Source organism: Arachis ipaensis, chromosome B8 (assembly GCF_059453495.1).
Source record: "Arachis ipaensis isolate K30076 ecotype BB chromosome B8, ASM5945349v1, whole genome shotgun sequence".
In the NCBI taxonomy this organism is placed as follows: domain Eukaryota; kingdom Viridiplantae; phylum Streptophyta; class Magnoliopsida; order Fabales; family Fabaceae; genus Arachis; species Arachis ipaensis.
This window is the reverse complement of record NC_142443.1, coordinates 31,659,994-31,670,302: the sequence shown is the minus strand read 5'-3', so window position 1 is coordinate 31,670,302 and position 10,309 is coordinate 31,659,994. Positions and strand designations below refer to the sequence as shown.

Here is a 10,309-nt window from a genome sequence, read left to right as displayed (position 1 = left end):
TCTTCTTCAGAAGATGCCTCTTGAGTACTGTTGGATGCAGCTTGCATTCCATTCAGACTCTGAGAAATCATATTGACTTGCTGAGTCAATATTTTATTCTGAGCCAATATGGCATTCAGAGTATCAATTTCAAGAACTCCCTTCTTCATAGGCGTCCCATTACTCACAGGATTCCTCTCAGAAGTGTACATGAAATGGTTATTAGCAACCATGTCAATGAGTTCTTGAGCTTCTGCAGGCGTTTTCTTTAGGTGAATGGATCCACCTGCAGAAGTATCCAATGACATTTTAGCCAATTCAGATAGACCATCATAGAATATATCCAGGATGGTCCATTCTGAAAGCATATCAGAAGGACACTTTTTGGTCAGTTCTTTGTATCTCTCTCAAGCTTCATAGAGGGATTCACCTTCTTTCTGTCTGAAGGTCTGAACATCCACTCTAAGCTTACTCAGCTTTTGAGGAGGAAAGAACTTGGCTAAGAAAGCCTTGACCAGCTTATCCCAAGAGTTTAGGCTATCCTTAGGTTGAGAGTCCAACCATATTCTAGCTCTGTCTCTCACAGCAAAAGGGAAAAGCATGAGCCTGTAGACTTCAGGATCTAATCCATTAGTCTTAACAGTATCACAGATCTGCAAGAATTCAGTTAAGAACTGAAAAGGATCTTCAGATGGAAGTCCATGAAACTTGCAGTTCTGCTGCATCAGAGAAACTAATTGAGGTTTCAGCTCAAAATTGTTTGCTCCAATGGCAGGAATGGAGATGCTTCTTCCATGTAAATTGGAATTAGGTGCAGTAAAGTCACCAAGCATCCTCCTTGCATTATTATTATTTTCGGCTGCCATCTCCTCTTTTTGTTCGAAAATTTCTGAAAGGTGCTTGCTGGATTGTTGTAATTTAGCTTCTTTTAGTTTCTTCTTCAGAGTCCTTTCAGGTTCTGGATCTGCTTCAACAAGAATGTTCTTGTCCTTGCTCCTGCTCATATGAAAAAGAGGGATAGAAAAATAATAATAGGGATCCTTTTTACCACAGGTATAGAGGTTCCCCTGTGTGAGTAGAAGAAGAAAACAATGTAATGTAAAGAAAGAAACACAAGGGTAAGGAGAGCAGAGATATGGGATGAAGAGAGGTTTTAGTAGATGAATAAATAAATAGAAGGAGAATTTTCGAAAATTATTTTTGAAAAAGAGTTAGTGATTTTCGAAAATAGTTTTTGAAAAAGGTTAGTAATTTTTCGAAAATTAAAATAAAAAATTAAAATAATTAGTTAATTAAAAAGAATTTTTGAAAAAGAGGGAAGATATTTTCGAAAATTAGAGAGAGAGAGTTAGTTAGGTAGTTTTGAAAAAGATAAGAAACAAACAAAAAGTTAGTTAGTTAGTTGAAACAAATTTGAAAATCAATTTTGAAAAGATAAGAAGATAAGAAGTTAGAAAGGATATTTTAAAATCAAATTTTGAAAAAGATAAGATAAAGAGATATTTTTGAAAAGATATGATTGAAATTAGTTTTGAAAAAGATTTGATTTTTAAAATCACAATTAATGACTTGATTCACAAGAAATCACAAGATATGATTCTAGAACTCAAAGTTTGAATCTTTCTTAACAAGCAAGTAACAAACTTGAAATTTTTGAATCAAAACATTAATTGATGATGTTATTTTCAAAAATTAGGAGATAAAGATAAGAAAAAGATTTTTGAAAAATATTTTTAAAATTTTCGAAAATAAATAAGAAAAATGAAAAAGATTTGATTTTTGAAAAATATTTTGAAAAAGATAAGATTTTTAAATTGAAAATTTGATTTGACTCATAAAAACAACTAGATTTTAAAAAGTTTTGAAAAGTCAACTCAAATTTTCGAAATTTATGAGTGAAAAAGGGAAAGATATTTTTTTTTTTATTTTTGAATTTTTAATGATGAGAGGGAAAAACATGAAAAAGACTCAATGCATGAAAATTTTGGATCAAAACAATGAATGCATGCAAGAATACTATGAATGTCAAGATGAACACCAAGAACACTTTGAATGTCAAGATGAACATCAAGAACTTATTTTTGAAAAATTTTTAATGCAAAGAAAACATGCAAGACACCAAACTTAAAAATTTTTCATGTATAGACACTATGAATACAAGAATGCATATGAAAAACAAGAAAAGACACAAAACATGAAAACATCAAGATCAAATAAGAAGACTTACCAAGAACAACTTGAAGATCATGAAGAACACTATGAATGCATGAATTTTTCGAAAAATGCAAGATGAATATGCAATTGACACCAAACTTTCAACTTGACTCAAGACTCAAACAAGAAACATGAAATATTTTTTATTTTTATGATTTTTTTTATTTTTTTTGGATTTTTGTATATTTTTTTCGAAAAAACATATAGGAAAAAGAAAATAAGGATTTCAAAATTTTTTTAATATGAATTCCAGGAATCTTGTATTCTTAGTCTAAAGCTCCAATCCGAGGGTTAGGCATGGCTTAATAGCCAGCCAAGCTTTAGTATGTAACTCAGACATGCCACGACTGACATTCCAATTAACTTGCCTCTATGCTGATGGTTGGAAGCACCTATCAAAAAGAATTAGACATGGCTTTACAGCCAGCCAGGCTTCAACATGCTTCATGAAACTCTAGAATTCATTCTTAAAAATTCTGAAGAAAATTATATTTTTGAAAAGATTTATTTATTTTTTTTGAAAACATATGAGAAATTTTTGAAAGGTTTTTGAAAAATTTTTGAAAATAAAACAAAAAGAAAATTGCCCAATCTGAGCAACAAGATGAACCGTCAGTTGTCCAAACTCGAACAATCCCCGGTAACGGCGCCAAAAACTTGGTGCACAAAATTGTGATCTCAGGCAACATCGCTAGAAACTCTGTACGCACGTCTTAATAAATCGTTTTTCATTTACAACTTTGATACAACTAACCAGCAAGTGCACTGGGTCGTCCAAGTAATAAACCTTACGTGAGTAAGGGTCGATCCCACGGAGATTGTTGGTATGAAGCAAGCTATGGTCACCTTGTAAATCTCAGTCAGGCGGATATAAAATAGTTATGGAGTTTTCGAACATAAATAATAAATAGATAGAAAATAAGGATAGAAACACTTATGTATATCATTGCTGAGAATTTCAGATAAGTGTATAGAGATGCTTTCGTTCCTCTGAACCTCTGCTTTCCTGCTGTCCTCATCCAATCAATCTTACTCCTTTCCATGGCTGGCTTTATGTAAGGACATCACCGTTGTCAATGGCTACTTTTTATCCTCTCTGGAAAATGGTCCGATGCGCTGTCACTGCATGGCTAATCGTCTGGAGGCATCACCCTTGTCAATGGCTGCATCCCATCCTCTTGTGAAAATGGTCCAAATGCTCTGTCAGCACGGCTAATCATCTGAGGTTCTCGATCATACTGGAATAGGATTCATCCTCCTTTTGCGTCTGTCACTACGCCCAGCACTCGCGAGTTTGAAGTTCGTCACAGTCATTCAATCCCAGAGTCCTACTCGGAATACCACAGACAAGGTTTAGACTTTCCGGACTCTCATGAATGCCGCCATCAATCTAGCTTATACCACGAAGATTCTGATTAAGAGATCCAAGAGATACTCATTCAATCTAAGGTAGAACGGAAGTGGTTGTCAGGCACGCGTTCATAGGGAATGATGATGATTGTCACGTTCATCACATTCAGGTTGAAGTGCGAATGAATATCTTAGAAGCGGAATAAGTTGAATTGAATAGAAAAACAGTAGTACTTTACATTAATCTTTGAGGAACAGCAGAGCTCCACACCTTAATCTATTGAGTGCAGAAACTCTACCGTATGAAAATACATAAGTGATAATGGTTCAGGAATGGCCGAATGGCCAGCCTCCATGAAAGTCTAAGATAGCATAAAACTGATCAAAGATGTCTAATACAATAGTAAAAAGTCCTATTTATAATAAACTAGTTACTAGGGTTTACAGAAGTAAGTAATTGATGCATAAATCCACTTCCGGGGCCCACTTGGTGTGTGCTTGGGCTGAGCTTATATGTTACACGTGTAGAGGTCAATCTTGGAGTTGAACGCCAGTTTGTAACGTATTTCTGGCGTTCAACTCTGGCTTGTAACGTGTTTCTGGCGTTTAACTCCAGACAGCAGCATAGAACTGGCGTTCAACGCCCTTTTACGTCATCTAAACTCGGCCAAAGTATGGACTATTATATATTGCTGGAAAGCCCTAGATGTGTACTTTCCAACGCAATTGGAAGTGCGCCATTTTAAGTTTTGTAGCTCCAGAAAATCCACTTTGAGTGCAGGGAGGTCATAATCCAACAGCATCAGCAGTCCTTCTTCAACCTCTGAATCTGATTTTTGCTCAAGTCCCTCAATTTCAGCCAGAAAATACCTGAAATCATAGAAAAATACACAAACTCATAGTAAAGTCCAGAAATGTGAATTTAACATAAAAACTAATGAAAACATCCCTATAAGTAACTAGATTCTACTAAAAACATACTAAAAACAATGCCAAAAAGCGTATAAATTATCCGCTCATCATCATCCCAACACCATGGCGGACGACCATGACAACGACCACGATTCAGATCTAGAAGATAGAACGCCGCACAAAAACGCGGACACTACACTGAAAGATACCCCGGAATCCAACGGGGACAAAGACTCACCAAATCCGGGAGCAATAGAAGCGCTCCAAGATCGCTTAAAGCAACTCGAAAAAGAAACCCAACAACAACGAGAGATCGGAAAAGATCTACAAAGAGAGGTACGGCGACGTCGGGAATTGGCAGAAAAACTACAGCAATTGGAAGCCGATCTCATGTTGAAAGCTCCTCAGACCAATCCTGAAGAAAATTCGCGCAAAGAGCAAGACCCGTTCACCAGGAAAATCATGAAAACCAAAATTTCAAAAGACTTTAAACTCCCGGATATGACCTTGTATGATAGCACCACGGACCCCAACTACCATCTTAGCAATTTCAGAAGCAGAATGTACCTCACTGACACCCCAGATGCTGTTCGCTGTAAAGCCTTTCCAACAACTCTCACGAAGACAGCAATCAGATGGTTCGACAACCTACCTCCCAAATCCATCTCAAACTTTGACGACCTAGCCAAAAAATTCCTAGCCAGGTTCTCCATCCAAAAAAATAAGGCCAAGCACGCCCCCAGTTTACTAGGGATCAAGCAAGGAGATCGGAAGAGCCTCCGCAACTACATGGAGAGATTCAACAAAACATGCATGGAATACAAAGCTTACCAACAGAGGCCGCCATCATGGGACTCATCAACGACCTACGAGAGGGACCTTTTAGCCAATCTATATCAAAGAAGTACCCTACCTCCTTAGACGAAGTACAGGAGCGAGCAGAAAAATACATCAATATGGAAGAAAATGCTCGGTTGGGAGAAACCTCCAAATCTGGGGCCCCCTACCGAGATAAAGACAAGGAATCCAAAAGGAAAGAAGATCGGTAAGGGGAGAAAATAAAAAATACCACAATTACACTCCTCTCAAGGTATCCCTAGTTGACGTATACAAAGAAGTCTGCCATACGGAGAAAATACCCCCAGCTCGGCCACTCAAAGGCAAAAGAGGGGGAAGAAATCGGAATGAGTATTGCGAATACCATCGAGTGCGAGGTTACTCCAACAATGAGTGCTTCGATTTAAAGAACATCATAGAAAAGTTGGTGAGGGAAGGAAAACTAGATCGGTTTCTAGCAACTCGAGATGATGATCAAAGAAAAAGACGAAGGGACGAAGATATCGAACGAACCACGCGGTCACCTCGTACACCAGAAAAACACGTCCACATGATACATGGCGGATTCGCAGGGGGAGGAATCTCCAAATCATCTCGTAAAAGATATCTCAAAGAAGTATATCATGTCGAAGGAAAGGAGGTAGCACCCGACATCCCTGCAATCATGTTCACTAAAGAGGACGCATCTGGAATCATCTCGGGACACGACGACCCCATGGTCATTACCATCATACTGGAAAACGCCAATCTCCATCGCACACTAATATATCAAGGAAGCTTCGCCGACATCTTATTCAAAACAGCTTTTGACAAACTCGGTTTAGAAGACAAGGAGCTTAAGGCATACCCGAACAGTCTGTTCGGACTGGGAGATACCCCGGTACAACCATTAGGATACATATCACTACATACAACCTTCGGAAAAGGGAACCAATCCAGGACCCTCAAAATAGACTACATTGTGGTTGACGTAAGTTCAGCCTACAATGCTCTAATAGGTCGGACAACACTCAATCAACTCAGCGCAATAGTCTCGACCCCACATCTATGCATGAAATTCCCAACTACAGAAGGGATAGCTACAATAAAAGTAGATCAAAAGATGGCGCGCCATTGTTATAACGAAAGTCTAAACCTTAGAGGCAGAGGAGAAGAGTTTCATACAATTGAGCTTGGCGGAGTGCAGCGACGAGAGGAACTCCGTCCACAGCCAGAAGGCAAGATAGAGAAGGTTCAGATCGGAGACACCTCGGACAAAACAACTAATATCGGAACAATCCTAAGTGGAGACTCAAAAGAATTACTGATACAATTCTTATGCAATAATGTCAATCTATTCGCATGGAAAGCCGTAGACATGCCAGGCATAGACCCCAAGCTAATGTGCCACAAGTTGGCGGTCTATCCAGGATCTCGGTCGGTGCAGCAGAGACAAAGAAAAGTTGGACCGGAGCGATCCCAAGCTGTGGAAGAGCAGGTACAGGCACTACTGGAGGCAGGATTCATAAGAGAAGTCAAGTATCCACTATGGTTAGCCAACGTCGTCTTGGTGAAAAAATCAAATGGAAAGTGGCGAATGTGTACCGATTACACCGATCTCAACAAAGCCTGCCCAAAAGATCCTTACCCACTCCCAAGTATCGACGCTCTAGTAGATGCTTCCTCCGGATATAGATACCTCTCGTTTATGGACGCATACTCGGGATACAACCAAATCCCCATGTATCCACCAGATCAAGAAAAGACCTCGTTTTTAACGCCGAAAGCAAATTACTGCTACATCGTGATGCCCTTCAGTCTCAAGAACGCGGGTGCTACTTATCAAAGGCTGATGAACAAAGTCTTCTCAGACCACATCGGAAAAATCATGGAAGTCTATGTGGACGACATGTTGATAAAGACACAAAGCGAAGACACATTACTGTCCGACCTGACTCAAGTGTTCGACACTATAAGGAAGCACGACATGCGACTCAATCCTGCAAAATGCACCTTCGCGGTAGAAGCAGGCAAATTCCTAGGTTTTATGCTCACGCAAAGAGGAATTGAAGCAAACCCGGATAAATGCCAAGCCATACTCAACATGAAGAGCCCCACCTGTGTCAAAGAAGTTGATGCCAGGGCATCTTGGCCAGTTTCACTGACCTTTTCTTTACTGTTTTTAGGTTAGTTTCATGCATTTCCTTAGGAAATAAGTTAGTTTTGGGTAGATATTCACTTACACCTTGACTCAAGCATACATTGTACATTTTACATTATTTCATGAGGATTTTACATAAGTTTAGTGACAAATTGTATGTTGCATTGCCCATGACTTGGACTAGAACTTTGATGCACTCTATTGCTTAATTTCAGGACCAAAGGAAGCAAGGAAAGGGAGGAAACTTGCAAGGTTAATGAGAACAGTGATTGCCAATGACACTCTCATAGCCATCATTGCCCACGTTAAGAGTCACGTTAACTAAGTTAACGTGAACTCTAACGTGGAAAAGGGAAGTTGAGCCAACGTTAGTGACACTTAACATTGTCACTAACATTGGCAAACACTCATGAGTGGTCACGTTAGAGCCCACGTTAACCTAGTTAATTAACGTGGCCTCTAACGTTAAAGGGGGAAGAAAAGCCAACGTTAGTGACATTCAACATTGTCACTAACGTTGGCCTAAGGATGCAACACACCACATTAACTGGTTAACGTGGGAGTTAACGTAAGAAGTGAGAGTTGTCGCCAACGTTAGTGACACTCAACATTGTCACTAACGTTGGAAGCAACCACACAACCCCCCAAGGAGCCATGTTAGCTTAGTTAACGTGGAAGCTAACGATGAGGAATGAATGATGAGCCAATGTTAGTGACACTCAACATTGTCACTAACGTTGGGATGGCTAAGAATGGCCACGTTAGAAGCCACGTTAACCTAGTTAACGTGGACTCTAACGTGAGATCTAGGGGCACATTGGAACGTTAGTGACAATGTTGAGTATCACTAACGTTCTCGAAGGTTGGCAAGGCCACGTTAGAAGCCACGTTAACCTAGTTAACGTGGGGTCTAACGTGAGGCAAAGGGGTACAATGGAACGTTAGTGAAAATGTTAAGTGTCACTAACTTCCTCGAACTTATACTTTCACTAAATGTTAACACCCCTAACGCCCTGAGCTGAAGTCTCTGCCCACTTAGCACTTTCTCTCTGCAAGTAAAGCCAAGCCCAAATGAAGAAAAGAACTGCTTCAAACTCAAGATCCAAAGGCCCAAGACTTGAAGAGCAAACTAGAAGCTGAGAAGAGTAGTATATATAGGAGTAGCTTTGAATTGTAAAAGGAGTTCTGGAGGCTGGAAAAAGGGAACTACTCTCTGTATTTTACTTTCTCTGCATTTTCTAGTTTTATGATGTATTCTCCATCTTTGTTTTCATTTTCAAGAGCTATGAACAACTAAACCCCTTTCATTGGGTTAGGGAGCTCTGTTGTAATTTGATGGATCAATACTAATTTTCATTATTCTTCTTCTATCTTTTCTCTTGATTTTACTTGAAAGCTTTCGATCTTCATCCAATTGTTAGTTATCTTGGAAGAGAAGCTATTCAAACTTGGATCTCTTTTGAACCTTGAAAGAGGAATGAAGAGATCAAGCTAGAAATGCTTTCTCATACTGGACCAAATTGGGTTTGGATGGGTATGTGACTATAACCCTCTCAATACTTGATTTGGGAAATGCATGTGGTATAATCAGTGACCATACTTCATCTCTTCTCATGAGCAATTGACCAAGGAATTGGCTATTGATCAAGATTTGAGAGATTGAATTGCAAGAAATTGTAATTCAATCACTTAAGATTGCCAAGGAGATCAATGAGTGCATTGATTGAGGAAGAGATGAAAATGAACTTGATCCAGAGAATCGCAAGATCTCCTAAGCCCAATGAACTCCCCTTCTCTGATCTTACCCGTTCTCTTTAATTTCTGCCATTTACTTTTATGAGCAAATCCCCTATTCCCATTTACAATTCTGTAATTTACTTTCAGTCACTTGCTTCCAGTCCTTTAATTCTAGCATTTACTTTTCTGTTATTTACATTCCCGCCATTTTATTTTCTGCAACTCTCAACCCAAATTCTGGATTCGCTCAACTAGAATATTCTTCTAATTAAAGTTGCTTGATCAATCAATCCCTGTGGGATTCGACCTCACTCTATTGTGAGTTTTTACTTGACGACAAATTTGGTACACTTGCCGAAGGGAGATTTGTTGCGAGACAAGTTTTCCGTGCATCAAGTTTATGGCGCCGTTGCCGGGGATTGATTGTGCATCAACAATGATTAAATTGGAAGATTACTAGATTGAACATTTTTATTTTGTGAATTTCATTTTCTGTTTGAGTGATTTACTTTTTGTTTTAGTTAAACTTCTTCCCTTCCCCCTCTAATCTTTTGTTCTTCTTTGTTACTTTCAATTCTGTTTGCTAACCCACTAACTGTTTGATATATTGCATCACCCACAACTAACAGTAATTCTGACACAAATACTTTCTGCACCTATCTTTTCTTGCTTGCACTTGATGGTTGTATGACAGGGAGAAGAAGCGGGGCTTCAACTTCCTTCGATTCTGAACCTGAGAGGATGGTGCACGAAATTGTGAATCACACTTTTCACAACGCGTACCACTAACCAGCAAGTGCACTGGGTCGTCCAAGTAATACCTTACGTGAGTAAGGGTCGAATCCCACGGAGATTGTTGGTTTGAAGCAATCTATGGTTATCTTGTAAATCTTAGTCAGGAAGTCAATTATGTTTATCAATTGAATTGTGAGTAACCAGTAGAGCATAAATTAAAAATTACTTGTTGTGCAGTAATGGAGAATATGTTGGAGTTTTGGAGATGCTTTGTCTTCTGAATCTCTGCTTTCCTCTGTCTTCTTGTTCACGCACGCACGTCCCCCTATGGCAAGCTGTGTGTTGGTGGATCACCGTTGTCAATGGCTACCTTCCATCCTTCCAGTGAAAACTACGCTCACGTGC

General features: G+C 39.1%; 1 non-coding gene across 1 annotated transcript; it reads left to right on the top strand.

Annotated features, from left to right (window-relative positions):
• The first annotated feature begins 341 nt into the window (after nucleotides 1–341).
• On the top strand, nucleotides 342–449 carry LOC148547608 (small nucleolar RNA R71). The gene has a single exon (XR_015898862.1). It is a non-coding gene; the product is annotated as a small nucleolar RNA R71 (small nucleolar RNA).
• The last annotated feature ends 9,860 nt before the right edge of the window (nucleotides 450–10,309 follow it).